Here is a 15,555-nt window from a genome sequence, read left to right as displayed (position 1 = left end):
GGAAGGGAAATTAAACCACACAGGGATTTGTCTGAAGCTATGACTTTGGCCAGTCCCTGGGAAATAGGTGTGTGCTGGGGGATGTAAAGATCAATATGTGAGATCCTGGGGCCAATGTTTGAGAATGGTTTAAAATGCAAAAACTTCTCAGTAAGTGGTAACCCTTCAAAGCTCAGCTCAGATTGCCTACGCTGCAGGATCCTCCAAAGTGAGCCGCCTTCTGGGCTTGCTTCCGTGACACTTTTTTCATCTCTAATTCGCCATTCTCACACTGGGCTATCAGTCTCCCTTTGCTAGATTATGAGCCCTTTACTTGAGACTGTAAGCAGCTTGGTGCAGGCTTGATGCCGCTTGTTAGGCAGCAGCTATCATCAAGGTACTTTCAGAAGTCGCTGATATTCTTTACAACTAATTACCCCTCTACCCATTTTTATGCTGGCTTCTTATTTATTTACTTGTTGTCAGAGTAGTGAGTGAGTTCCTTAGGATCCTTCAAAGTGATCAATTAGGGTATTTTTTAGTATCATTATAAGCTCACATGTTTAAACATATTCCATGCATTTGAATCTGTTAGAGTTGTTACCCTTATTGAAAGTCAGATTGTCCTGTCTTTAACCAGCAGGAGCTTATTCGAGTTGATTTCTGGATCCTTTTGACATGACCCTACTAATCTTTGATAATTTCTTTGTTCTCTGGTATGACAAGATGTTCCAAGTTTGTCTTGCACATTTTCTGACCCAGACCTGGAATTAGCTAGCCATTTCCTCAGAGTCCTGGTTTCTTTTAGTAAAAGTGGTATGCCAAAATCCATGATGGGCACTAAGGGTGCTAATTGTTATTGCTGTTATTTTGGCGACACATGCATTTTTTACATGGTTATAACCAACATCAGTTATCACTTTATTTTTTTATTATAACATTGTGAATTTTTTCACTTATATCTACATAGTATTTTTTCCAATTTTTAATTATGAAAAATTTCAGTCATACTGAATTGTGTGCGTACTGATGCACACAGTTTCAAATCTTATCAAGATTTCATCACATTTCATCTATCTGTTTTTCTGTTTCTTTGCTGGAATATTTAAAGCAAATACTAGACATGTACGTAAGTCTTAAAAATGTCACGTAAGTGAATGTACCACACCTGTGTGCACATTCCCCCAGTTAAACATTTGTTACTTCCAGTTATTCACTGTCGTATACAGTGCAGGCCTGTTGTGTCATATAGGTGGCATGTCTGAGAGTTTCACCCATGTTCATGAGCCATAACATTTAGGTGTCATTAACTATTACCACAGTTCACTTGGAAGATTTTCTCGGGTAGACAGTGTGTCTTTCCTTAGCGTGCATTGGAAGAACATGCCAATTGGAGTTCTGCTGACTTGCAAGAGCAGGGGAAAGTGCTAAGTTTTACATATAATATCATGAGGATTGTTGAAATGAGTTTGTTGCTTTGATCTTTTCATATAATTTCCTACAGGAAAACATTGAGTATAGGCCAGGGGTGTGTGTGTGTGTGTGTGTGTGTGTGTGTGTGTGTAGCTATTCACAGGCATGACCATAGCACACTACAGCCTCAAACTCCTGAGCTCAAGTGCTCCTCTCACTTAGCCTCCTGAATAGCTGGGACTGTAGGTGCACCACTGTGCCTGGATTTACTTTTTTGGATACCAACAGAGACTATAACTTATTGAGGCGAAAACCCGTTAGAGGTCCACTTGAAGATACTGTCATTAACAGATAGTAAGTATCTACAGTGTACATAAGTATCTACAGTGTACATAGTATTCCCTTCAAAGTTTATAGTCTTGTTGGGGAAGCAGCTTGAATGTAGAATGTAGAATGTACTGCCAGGCAGTACATACTACACAAATGACAAAGACCAGTGCCATAGGAGTCTGGAAGAGATTGGTCTAGTGTGGTCAGTGAGGTTAGTGTCAGAAGACCTATGTTTAGATTTTACTTGTGGGTAATCTGCCATTTCACCTCTGTGCCCTCATTTCCTCATACATTCTTAGGACTAATTTCACTTGCCACCTTGTGGCAGCCTTTCCTGCACCATCCACCTCATCAGAATGAATTATGAAGCTCCTTCCTCCAGCTCACCTGTGTCACTGTCAGGCCTTAGTTCCACTCAGTAACTATTGGTTTACGCTGTGCTTCCCCTAAAATGGTAGCTTTTCCAATGCACCATGCCCTTTGTTCATGTTCTTGTAGCCTTGGTACCTAAAGCACAGTAAGTTATTGGTTCATTAGTGCTTTATATGCTTTTAAGTTTTGAACAAATATTACTCAGGATTGGTTATATTGCCTTGGTGAAAAAAGAGTTTGAACTGGAATTGAATTGAAAATGTGATTTGGTTTTGGGGTTTTTTTGTTTGTTTTGCAACAGGTTTTGGGAACTTTCATAATATATGCTATTAAAAATGGAATTTTTTTGTTAATACTTGTTTTATTCACAATAAAGTAATTATAAACACACATCACAAAAATAATATTAATAAATAGCACTTGTAATACTCCTGTCAAGCCTAAACATTAATATTTTAGAGTATTTCCTAGTCTCTTTTTCCTGTATTTATATGTGCTATGTATATTTTACAAAATAAGGGTGAGGCTGTTTCACCCTTTGTGTGCTTTAAGTTAATATATTGAAAATATTTTCCTGGCCGGACGCAGTGGCTCATGCCTGTGATCTCAGCACTTTGGGAGGCTGAGGTGGGTGGATCACCTGAGTTCAGGAGTTGGAGAGCAGCCTGACCAACGCAGAGAAGTCCCATCTCTACTAAAAATACAAGATTAGCCGGGCACAGTGGCACATGCCTGTAAATCCCCGCTACTCGGGTGGCTGAGGCAGGAGAATCACTTGAACCTGGGAGGCGGAGGTTGCGGTCACCTGAGAGCACTCCAGCGTGGACAATAAGAGTGAAACTCCGCCTCAAAAAAAAAAAAAAAAAAGAAAGAAAATATTTCCGCATCACAAAATAGTCATCTACAACATAGGTTTTAATGGCCACAGAGCTTCTCAAGCATGTGTAATAAGGACACTTTAAACATATATTTTTACTGGTTCTTGTTGTTGAATTAAATTATTTTAATTATTACTTTACCAAAATTTGTATAAACAAAAACTGTGGGTGTAAACATGTTCTTATAGCTCTCCTACAATTATAGATGAAAACAAATTTACAAATTCAATTTAAAACTTCAGAATCCATATAATTCACGTTAACAACAGTAGATATTTTGCTGAAACTAAATTGGTGATTCAGATGTGAATATGGCACTTCTTTGACGCCTGTCTGTCCTGTGTCCCATACTTTTTTCCTACCACATTTCTTTGTTTGAACTACGGTGAAACTTTGCTTTGTGTAGCAAGGCATTGGCTTTTAATTGGTATGACCACGTTATTTATAAGCTGTCACCTCTGTCCTTTCTGATTAGTCATTAGTATATGAAAATTCAGGAATTTACTACTTGATATCTGTAAGATTTTAAATGCAAATCTTACAGATCAAGGAATCTTGCCAAGATTCCTTGGCAATCAAGGAATAGCATTCACCTGCAAGATGATTCGGATAGTCGAGACTATGCTTATATTTTTTAAAAGATCATGCTTGAGTTGAAAACTCAAGATTGAAAAAAGAAATGTGTACTGGCTTTGCAGATCCCTGAGGATATGTTGGATGCTATTTTGAAAAATCCTCATGTAATCATAAAAAGCATGAGCTCTGAGGTTAGTCCTGGGTTGGAATCCAAACTAAACCTCCCATATGCTTTGTGGATGTGGGCAAGTTTCTTAATCTTTCTCAGCTTTAATCTCCTAGTCTGTAAAATAGAGATAATGGCACCCTTAGCCTGTTAATTGAATAGTTTTCGCTTAGAGGGGTGCGAACATGAACGATTGTGTTTTTCTCCAGTCAGAACTCCCAACTGCTCTGTCCAAATCTCCCTTCTCCTCTCAAGGACAGATGATACCTTAAGCAGAGTTCACAACCTCTTGGTCACACTGGGTTACTGAAAGTTGACCATTTGAAAAGTTCAGTATATCTGATTGAAAGGTTTACTTCTGTTACTCTAATCAGGCTTGTGGCTATTGGGATATGAAGTGGGAAAAGGTAGACTTGGTTTGTTTGCTTTTGAGATGGAGACTTGCTGTTGCCCGGGCTGGAGTGCAGTGGCATGATCTCAGCTCACTGCAACCTCTGCCCCCTGGGTTCAAGTGATTCCCCTGCCTCAGCCTTCTATGTAGCTGTGATTACAGGCATGTGCCACCACGCACAGCTAATTTTTGTACTTTTAGTACAGACACGGTTTCACCGTGTTGGCCAGGATGGTCTTGAACTTCTGACCTGATGTGATCTGCCCGCCTCGGCCTCCCAAAGTGCTGGGATTACAGGTGTGAGCCGCCGTGCCTGGCCTGGTTTATTTTTTCTACTCCTCTTCCCCATTCTTCACCTTGGAGAGTGTAGGGGTGGGAGGAGATACAGTCTCTCTCTGATATTTCTTCCCTGGCCCTTCTGGTCTCCAGTCATTCCAGTGCCCAGTTGCCCAATGTGTAAAATGAGCAAGAGGGTGAGGAACAAGGATACGAGTCTCTTAACTGGCTGCTCTTGAGTCCTCTTAGATGGCATTTTCAGGTTGCCTGTCTAGCACTATCTGTGGGTCCACTCCCCGTTGTTGTGAGTTCTTTGGAGGGTGGGCTTCCTCACTGCATGATCTCCAGACCTGGAGAAGAAACTGGTATTTAGTTCCTTTCATCTCTTTCAGGACATCCTCACTCTCCTCTGGTACCACCTGGCCCTGGTCCACTTGCTTATTGGGCAGCCCTTTTGAGTGGGGAACTGGCAAGAGGGCTTAAGACCAGCAATTTCTATGGACATATCTGTGCCAAACAGTGGGGTAACAGCAGTGCTGCTGCTTCTTGCTCAGTTTCTCCTTCCTCTGTCCAGATTGGTGCAGGCCAAATCTGTAAGTCGACTGCCTGATCAGATATTCACAAGACATTACACTTTTTAAAAGTTATTACCCCAAACCTTTTCTTTTCTTTTTTCTTTTTTGGTACCCCTAGTCTCTGTAACTGATGATCTTGGAGCCCACCGTGGGGTAGGGAGAGGACCACCCCAAAATACAGCACATTATAGTAGGTCAAGGAATCCAAGATTTCCCCTCTTATCTCTGCTCTTCTTTTGTGGACTGTGGAGGGAGAGGGACAATGCAGGAGCACATGGTTGGGGTAGAAGATCTCACAGTTATAGCTTCTTTTTTGTTTTTTGGTGTTTTTTTTGAGATGGAGTCTTGCTCTGTCACCCAGGCCGGAATGCAGTGGCGCAATCTCGGCTCACTGCAACCTCCGCCTCCTGGGTTCACGCCATTCTTCTGCCTCAGCCTCCCAAGTAGCTGGGACTAGAAGTGCGTGCCACCACGCCCAGCAAATTTTTTATATTTTTAGTAGACATGGGGTTTCACCATGTTGGCCAGGATGGTCTTGATCTCTTGACATCATGATCTGCCTGCCTCGGCCTCCCAAAGTGCTGGGATTACAGGCGTGAGCTACCATGCCTGGTCCATAGTATGACTTCTTAATAAATTCTTTAATTAGCCTGGCACCAGTTATTGACTGCTGTCTTTACCTTGTGGGGAACTCACCTCCTCTCTGTCTTTAGTTGTGAGTTCTATTTACCAATTGTGGGGCAACTGAAAAAGTCTCATTCAACATTCTCTTATATAACTACCTTATGGATTTCTGTGGTATTAGATATGATAATGCCAGGCACATTGTAAACACTCTATAAATAAATGGTAACTGTTAAAATTATTGCAGTGCCAAGTTTATTTTATTCTTCCGTTCTTGGATATTTTAGTCCTTAACTATTTTCCGCTATTTTATAATAGATAATGCTGTGATGATCTTTAGAGCAAAGACTTTTATCCTTGGGATGAATTTCTACAAAAGAGCGTCTGATTCAAAGGGTATATTTATTTGTAAGGCTTTTGTTGCATCATACCAAATTGGCTCTCAGAAAGGATAGTTTTGGCTTCCCTGATTCTTCTTTGATATTAGACATTTTAATTTTTTAATACTTGATAATTTGATAGGTAAAAAAATAGTTGTTTTGATTTGGATTTCTTTGATTGCTACTGAGTTTGAATATATTTTCATGTATTATTGGCTCATATTTTAAATGACTTGTTTGTTCAAATGCAAGGTGCTTTTTGATACACTTTATTCGTGTAATTGGGAAAACTGTGTGACTTCAGGCATTGTAATAAGGGAACTTGGAATAACGAGAGCGGGGAATCTCCAGCAGTAGGGAGGGAAAAGATTGACCTGACCTGTTGTTCCTGTTAACTCGGCAGCTCCTTTTTGAGACTTTTGCAGTTGTGATTCCATAGATTTCCCCCAGGCAGCCCTTTGATCTTTACTCAGTTTCAAGGCCTGCCTCAAATGTCACATGGTTTGTGATACTTCCTGATATCCTCCTGAAGGAGATTTATCTTCCCTCAACATCCTGCCTCTCTGCAGCTCCTATGATGTTGCAGCGTGACTGTGTTTTTAGTCTCTTCTCTTAATTATGGGACTTCTCAAGGATAGTCATCTTTCTTTTCTAACCTGGTGTTTGGCACATAGGTACAGAAGCAAGAGATAAGACGGTGGAAAGTGTTGCAAGAAAGTAGAATAGGGTGATTAATTCCACTTGGAGTGGGGCATTGTCAGAGGCTGCAGAGAAAATTATAATTGAGCTGGGATGTGAAGAATGAACAGGAGTTCATCTACAGATGGAAAAGTAACATTTCAAATAATGAGAACAGTTTAAAGGCCTAAAGATGTGAGCTCTTGAATGTCGAGGTAAGGTGTGTGGATGGAGAGGGATGAAGAACAAGGTTCAAGTGAGTCTCTCTGTTCTCCCCAGTACCCCCATCTTCATTACCTTTGCCCACCGTGGTCTCTGCTTTGTCCAGAGTATCTTCTCTCTCCCCTGCCTCCTTAGACTCTATCAGTCATTCTACAAAGTTACTGAATACCTATTATGTACTTGCACCAAGAGAAAGAGGCAAAAATTGGTTCATGGACAACTTGGAATGGCATCATAGGAATGTTAGCCCCATCCTGAAAAACCAAGCAGAGTAGTGCCTTACCCATATTCCTTTTCGACTGCACTGATTATTCCTAACAACTGAAACGTTTTCTATTATAGCATCTGTAGATAAAATAGATAACAATCAAAAGAGTTACAGTTTATTTAGTCCCTTCTGATGGGACAGTGGTTTCTTTCCAGCTAGGCTTAGGCAAAGAAAATGCAGTTTTCTTCTTCTTTTTTTTTTTTTGAGAAGGGAGTCTCGCTCTGTCGCCCAGGCTATGGTGCAGTGGCAGAATCTCAGCTCACTGCAACCTCTGCCTCCTGGGTTCAAGCAATTCTTCTACCTCAGCTTCCTGAGTAGATGGAATTACAGGTGCACGCCACCACGCTCAGCTAATTTTTTGTATTTTTAGTGGAGACGGGGTTTCACCATGTTAGCCAGGCTGGTCTCACACTCCTGACTTCATGATCCGCCCACCTCAGCCTCCTAAAGTGCTGAAATTACAAGCATGAGCTACCACACCCAGCCAGTTTTCATATTTTCTATAGCTGTCTGCTTCTCTGTCAGTTCCCATCGTTGTTCCAGTTTCTTTGGCTTCACGATACATCTTCGGTCATGATTAAAGCATGCCCAAAACTTAATGGCATAAGGTAACCATTTTATTTTACTCACAGATTCTGTGGGTCAGGAATTCAGAGAGGGCATGGCAGGAACTTGTTTCTGCTCCCCAATATCTGGGGCCCCAACTGGGAAGGCTTGAATGGCTCAGAGTGACTTGACTGCTAGGAACTGGAATCCTCCGAAAGCATCACTTACATACCTGTCACCAGGGCTGGGATGACTCAAAGGCTCTGCTCAGCTGCAGTTGTTGACGAGAGCACCTACCAGTGGCCTTTACATGGAGCCCAGGCTTCCTCTCATGGCAATCTCTAAGCAATCAGACTGCTTACATGGTGCTTAAGGGCTCCAAGAGTGAATGTCTTAGTGGCCAAGATGAAGATGTCATGGCCTTTTTTAGTGACCTAGCCTTAGAAGTCACATAGTGTTACTTTGGCCATACTTTATTGATTGAAGGAGTCACAAGTCCACTCAGATTCATGGAAAGGGAACATAGACTCTCAACCTCTTGGTAGATGGAGTATCAAAGAATTTGTGGCATTTTAATTTTTATTTTATTTATTTATTTTTTAATTTAGAGACAGGGTCTCAGTGTCACCGAGGCTGTTGTGCAGTGGTATGATCTCGTCTCATTGCAGCCTCAACCTCCCGGGCTCAAGTGATCCTCCCAACTCAGCCTCCCGGACAGCTGGGACCACAGGTGCATGGCACCACATCCAGCTAATTTTTCTGTTTTTTGTAGAGATGGTGTTGCACTGTTTTGCCCAGGCTGGCCATTCTTTAAAACTGCCACAATAACATTTATTTTTCAGGATAAAGTCTCCTTTGAATCTTTTCAAAGGTCAGCTTCCTAATCAGGGCTCTTTGAGTAAATACTTCCTCTTTCAGAGTACCACCCACTGCCCTATTTCTGCTGGAAATCTTACTTGGTCAAGGCAGGGATTTCATCTGCATTATTGATCTCCAGATCCTCGTCAATCTAGAACAGTGTCTGGCAAACCGTTGATGTTTAATACATATCACTGATTATGTAATGCTTACTATCTATTTGTGTGAGAGAGAAGAGGATATCTACATTGGTATCTGTGTGGAATTTTCTACTTCAGTGTCTAATTTCTGATGTATTCCTGAGTCACCTGTTGAGACTCATTCTGTCTTTCGGAGTGATGTGCACGAACCCATTATTGGAGGAGATCGTGGTATTGGTCATCTGTCTCAAAGTCTCTATACACTGAGAACTCCTTGTTCCAACCATAGGCCTCTATAGGTCCACCAGTCTCTTAGCAATTTCTTTATATATATATGCTGGAGTGCAGTGGCACCATCTTGACTCGCTGCAACCTCTGCCTCCCTGGTTCAAGTGATTCTTGTGCGTCAGCCTCCTGAGTAGCTAGGATTACAGGCACCTGCCACCATACCCAGCTAATTTTTATTTTCTTTTTTGTAGATATGGGATCTCACTATGTTTCTCAGGCTGGTCTCAAACTCCTAGGCTCAAGTGATCCTTCTGCCTTGGCTTCCCAAAGGAACAATTATTTTTATGAGACTGTTTAAGGCCTCTATATAAGTTGGGTTGACCTAGTGAGAAATCCTTTGTTGACAGCTTGCTGTTGTGGGCTATAAAGCAATAGCCTCGCCAAGCCTGGTTTCATTTATTTCAAACCCTTTGTAAACCAAGGGAACAGATGCAAAGTATCTCCTTATTTTCATGAACTTCCATATCAAGGTTTTTTGTTAACTGAATTTGTGATTGGGTGAGCTTTGAGCCAGTGAGTACTATTCTCTTTTGTTACTGCACGTGGCGTGTGTGGTGTTAACATAAACTGTATTCTAAAGCTGCCTGGTCCTGAACTACTGAATTTATGTGGTGGTAGATACAAAAGGATCTCTATTATGCTGAAAAGAACAAAGTATTATCTTATGCATGTACAAAATTATTATGCAACAAATGCCCAGAATTCCTGCTGTGTGCAAGAACTTCAGCTAGGCATTGTGAGAAATAAAGGTATAACAAAGAATGATAGTAAACTGATGATATTGGTAGCTTGTGGGGATTTGACTGGCAGGGGTGGTAAAAGGGGCTTCAACTTTATGGTGTCTCAATTCTGTTTTTAAAATAACAGCTTTGTTGAGATGTAATTCACATACCATAAAAGTCACCATTTAAAAGTGTACATATTCAGTGTTTTCAGTGTATTTATGCAGTTGTACGGCCATCACCAGTATTGTCAGAACATTCTTACCTGAAAAGAAAAACACGGCCAGGTGTGGTGGCTCACACCTGTAATCCAGCACTTTGGGAAGCCGAGGCGGGTGGATCACCTGAGGTAGGGGGTTCGAAACCAGTCTGACCAACATGGAGAAACCCTGTCTCTATTAAAAATACAAAAAATTAGCTGGGTGTGGTGGCACATGCCTGTGATCCCAGCTACTTTGGAGGCTGAGGCAAAAGAATCACTTCAACCCGAGAGGCGGAGGGTGCAGTGAGCCGAGATTGCACCATTGCACTCCAGCCTGGGCAACATGCAAAACTCCATCTCAAAAAAAAAAAAAAAGGAAAACCACATGCTTTTCTGTCATTCTCTAAAAGAAAAGGTAGAAAAGGACATGGAGTTGTTCTTCATGTCAATCTCAGATGTTTCTCCCAAAGTAAAATGTCATTTTTCCTGTTCTGATCTCAGAACATGTTGATTGAGACTCTATCTTGGTACTTAATACATTCTGCCAAGAAACTAGGAGCATGAATACCTCTCCTCTGCTAGCTTAGGAGGACCTTGGGAGCAAAGACTAGGTCTTGTGCTAATTTTACCACCTGTTGAGTAAATGTTTAATATGTACTCATTAAATATCAGTTTGAATTCTATTGACATTCTTAGACTTTTCAGGTAGATTTCTAGGAGAAAGATCTTTTCTGACCAATACATCCCTAGTTCATTTCTCTGTTAGGTGGAGTTTCTCATTCTTCTGTTTCTACCCAAAGAAGTATGATTTAAGGTAAGGTGAGGGTTAACTTTCTTTCTCGCTCTAGTTCTCAGTCTCTGTCTCTCTCTTTTTAACAAAACAAAAATAAGCAGGACTGATGGTGGGAATAGAATCATTGCATTTGCTTATTTTGAAGTTATGTTCTCTAAGGATATCCATAGCTCTGAGGGCAGAAGGTTGGTAGAGAACATTTGGATAAAGATAAGAGAAATTATGTTCTGGGACTATATTGTGAGCCCCATCTATAAACAATATGATGCTAGGCACAGTGGCTCACACCTATAATCCCAGCTTTTTGGGAGGCTGAGGTAGGAGGATCACTTGAGCCCACGAGTTCGAGATCAGCCTAAACAACATAGCAAGACACTGTCTCTACAAAAAATTCTTAAAAATAGCTGGATGTGGTGGCACATCCCTGTAGTCCCAGCTACTCAGGAGGCTGAGGTAGGAGGATTGCCCAAGCCCAGGAAGTTGAGGCTGCAGTGACCTGTGATCATGCCACTGCACTCCACCCTAGACAACAGAGCAAGACCCTGTCTCAAAAAAACAATGTGGAGGCCAGGCACAGTGGCTCATGCTTGTGATCTTAGCACGTTGGGAGGCTGAGGCAGCTGGATCTCTTAAAGTCAGGACTTCAGGACCAGTCTGGCCAACGAGGCAAAAAACCCCATCTCTACTAAAAATTAGAAAAATTAGCTGGGTGTGGTGGTGCATGCCTATAGTCCCAGCTACTTGGAAGGCTGAGGCACAAGAATCGCTTGAACCCAGGAAACAGAGATTGCAGTGGGCCAAGATCGTGCCACTGCACTCCAGCCTGGACTGTGTCTCAAAAAAAAAAAAAAATTACAGAGTCATAATTTATTATGCATATTATATATATATTGAGCACTTACTATATAGAGTACTGTCCTGTGCATTCCTTATGTATTAGTTAATCTTCACTTTTATTTTCTCCATTTTGTGGATAAGAAACTAAAGAGCAGAGTATTTAGGAAAATTGCAAAAGATGTCTCCATTAGAAAATAAAAGAACCACATTTTGACCCCAAGCAGTCTTCGTCTAGTGCCTGGTTGGTGTCTCTATATAAAGTAAACTGAATTTGAATCCTGGCTCTACTATTTAATAGGAATATAGCTTTGGATAAGTCATCTAATCTCTCTGAGCCTCACTTTCTACATGGGGTAGTTGGCAGATTGTGAGTAAAGCTCCTTAGTCCATTGTGATTCCCTTCTGCCATTTATTTGTGGATTTTTCTTGCTAACTCTGTACAGTCTGACAGTAGCAGGATATGTGAGTGATGGCAGATTTCAACTATTTGGTTGTGTAATGATTAAGCAGTTCTACACATCCTTTTCTATCGTGTTAACAACTTTGTTTCTCAACCCACTGAGAGACCACTGTTACTGTGGACTTAATTCTGACCCATTGGTAAAGATTTTGGTAATACAAACTTGATGAGAACTTGATAACGTGATGGTCAGTTTAGCTTGTTAGCAGTGAAGAGCAAGAACATTGTACCCTACACTTTAGAAATGCATATTTCAGAAAGTGTCTGAAAACCTTGACCAATGCTGGTACATCTAGAGAAGATGACAGCCCAAGGGATCATGTGGGAAGCATGCCAGATAAGGAGTAGTTGGAGCCTCAGAGGTCATACGGTGTGAGGAAAAGAAGAGTTTTAAAAAGAAAGAAAAGAAAAAGAAGATATTCCATTGTGGGGGCTCACACGGAATCTAAATTGTTGAGTAGGGAAGACAGGAAAACCAATAACATGAGTAAACAATTTCCATCTTGCCTGGCCCTGACTGGGGTCATTACTCTAAGCCACATGCCTTACTTTGCTTTGACACTTCAGGATGTTCCCTCCTGGTATTAGCTGTGCACCAAGGCTAAGAGGTCACAGGGCCCTCCTTGCCATTCTCAATAAATCAGTTTTGCAAAACCTCCAGGCCTTCTTGCAAAGTATTCAGGCATATAGGGTTGTAGCTGATCAGCCATAAGGACAGGCTTCCCTTTAGGCCTTGCAGCAGTGTGGCACCGGTTTGAAAGCCTCCATCCAGTGCACATAATGAAAGTCAGAAAAAGACCTTCATTACTTATGTGTACTTTCTACAAAGAAACAGATACCTGGATGAGGGCCAAGACTGCCTCCATCATTCCATTTTGTATGTCTGTGTTGACAGAGTCAGCAAGAGAAGAGATATCAAGTGCTTGCAAGGTCCCTAGGTCTGTCCTTGTAGCCAGACCTTCCCTTGCTACTTGTAATTCCTTGACAGAAGACACTGTGGTAGTGGGTACTCAGGAAAGAAGCAACTAGAAGGGGGCACTTCTCCCAGGGCAAACACTGAATCCCCTTTCTGTTATAAAGTTCCCTGAGTCCTGGGTTGGATTGTTCACGTAGATAGAATGATAGCTATTGAAACTGTCCCTAACTTAGTAATTCTTTCTGAACTCCCTTGAGAGGGCCCAGGTACTCTTACTTTCCATCTCTCCTGACAAAGAATAAAGAATGAGTCTAAGAGTCTTGACCATCATATATCTCAGGCACTGACTGGGGATGGGGAAGCTTTGAATAACCAGATACATACATATAGATAGATAGGTAAAGATATCTCATAGCTACACTTTCATTTTTTTATTAATAAAATACTAATTATGTATCAGTCTTGTGCTAGGCACGAAAGATGCAATGCTGAATAAGACAGGTTAGATAACTTTTGTGAAGCATAACATGTACCCCTCCCAAATGTTCTATTGATGACAGATTCCTATCACTGGGTGCCTCATAATTTTGTATTCTTTCATCACATCTAAAATCAAGCTCTACATGGTAACTTTCCTCAATTTGGAGACATTGGACACACTTCCCGTCTTCTGTGGAGTTTCTGGTGTCTAAGAAGGCTCAACTGCCTACTAAAGTTTCTCCTGCATATGCTACAAGTATAAGGCTGCTCACCTGTGTGAGTTACCTGGTATTTAATAAGGTGGGATTTGTGAATGAATATTTTCTCACATTCATGACATTTAAAGGGCTTCTCTCCTGTGTGAATTCTTTGGTGTGTTTGTAGATTTGTGTCATAACTAAAGCTTTTCCCACACCATGAGCATCTATATGGGTTTATTCCTTGATGTGTCATGAAGTGCTTATTAAGACCTGAACTCCATCTAAACCTCCTGTCACATTGTTGACATTTATAGAGTTTCTCTTCAGTGTGAATTCTCTGGTGCTTAGTAAGATCAGAGCTAACTCTGAAGATTTTCCCACAGTCCTGACATTTAAAAGGTTTCTCTCCTGTGTGGCCTTTCCCATGAAGATCCATAAGTTTTGGAAGCTCTTGTTTACAAGTTGTAAGTTTCTTTTCTTCCTTGGAAAAGCTTGATGCCATTTTTGTACCCTGTGTGTATCACTATGATTTTCCCTGCCCTTTGTTTTCTGGGCAATTTTCATTCTGGTCTTTTTTGATACTTTGCATCCTGCTGTTTGTATTTCAGATGCAGAAACAGATATTATAGGATAGTCATTTCCAGTGTCATTTTTTAGCTTTAACCCTAGACAGATGGCAGTCTCATAGATAGCCTGCATTACATCATTGTAGACAGTCTTCTCAAGAGGATCTAATAATCGCCATTCTTCCTCAGAAAAGTACGCAGCCATATCTTCAAATGTCAACAAACTCTGGGACTCAGGCCAGATGAGCTTAGATGCCATCTTCCAGTCTTCGGTGCTTTTGTGCTCAGAAAGGGCTAAAATCTGTTGAACATGCACAGCTCTTTCATATACAGGCTGGGTTTCTTTGTGAGTATTCCAGCCCAGCTGTTCTTGTAGTACCCTGTATGTATTCCAGTATTCTTTCTAGAACAGACCCATTGGTTCGAGCTCTGCTGCCTTCCACTTGAAGCCTGGGGCCACTGTTGTTCCTCCCAAGAGCACTGCCTCCTCTCCCAGCTCATGGGCTGTGACCTCATTCTTTGTTCCACCAGGTTCTCTCTGCAAGCATTCCACCAGGACCAGAGCCTGTTTGACATGCTGTGGATGATGCTTCTGCACCCAGTGCTGGGTCCCCTTGGGCAGAATGGTCAGGAACTGCTCTAGTACCAGCATTTCCAAAATGTGCTTTTATGAGTGGATCTCTGGCCTCAGCCAATGATGGCATAATTTCTGAAGTTGGTTGATAGCCTCAAGCGGTTCAGTTGCTTCATGATAATGGAAGCTCCGGAAGTGCCTGCGTGCACTCCCAGGACCAAGATTCTCTATTTGTGTGCTGTATTTCTTACTCTGACTGGAGTTCTCTTTCACAGACCTATTGGTCTCCCACATAGCCCCCATATGAGAGTTCAAGCATGCATCTGCCTTCAGCTCTCTCATTATCATTTGCTCTAGGAAGAGTTTTACTCCTGTGTGTGACATTCACACCCATCTGGTGCCACCTTTGAGGTACATCAGGTTTGGTACATTTTGGTACAAAATGAGGGTGCAGGTTTGGTACAAAATCAATGAATAGATCTTCCCAAGAACACTTCAGTCAGCTCTGGCTTCCCTGGAGGCCCCTTTCCTCGTCCTTTGCTCAACTATGCCTCTGTCGCCACGCCTGGCTGCTGCTCTGGGCAGCAAAGCTCTCTGCTCCTGCACCACTGAAAAGCAATGTCAGGAAAGCCAGCGACGTCAGGAAAGCCCGTGATGCCTGGCAAGTAAAGCTCCAAGATTTTGGGAGCCTTAGAAAGGGCCTTGGAAGATCATTTCTCCCATTCAATCCCTCCACCTCCCAGAGACCTTACCCTGACTCACTACTCCTGGGACGAGGTCTGTGGCTATTCATTTAATTAATTGAGACAGGGTCTGGCTCTGTTGCCCAGACTGGAGTGCAGGGG

The 15,555-nt window shown here is 41.8% G+C and overlaps 1 protein-coding gene and 1 pseudogene across 2 annotated transcripts in view; one reads left to right on the top strand and one right to left on the bottom strand.

The window, feature by feature from the left end:
- GAB2 (GRB2 associated binding protein 2) overlaps window positions 1-15,555 on the top strand; it is a 206,173-nt gene that overhangs the window by 17,932 nt on the left and 172,686 nt on the right. The window lies entirely within an intron of this gene.
- LOC100457736 (zinc finger protein 75D-like) lies at window positions 13,527-15,058 on the bottom strand (annotated as a pseudogene).

The sequence above is a fragment of the Pongo abelii genome, chromosome 9, assembly GCF_028885655.2.
Source record: "Pongo abelii isolate AG06213 chromosome 9, NHGRI_mPonAbe1-v2.0_pri, whole genome shotgun sequence".
NCBI classification, from domain to species: domain Eukaryota; kingdom Metazoa; phylum Chordata; class Mammalia; order Primates; family Hominidae; genus Pongo; species Pongo abelii.
This window is presented reverse-complemented; position numbering and strand designations above follow the sequence as displayed.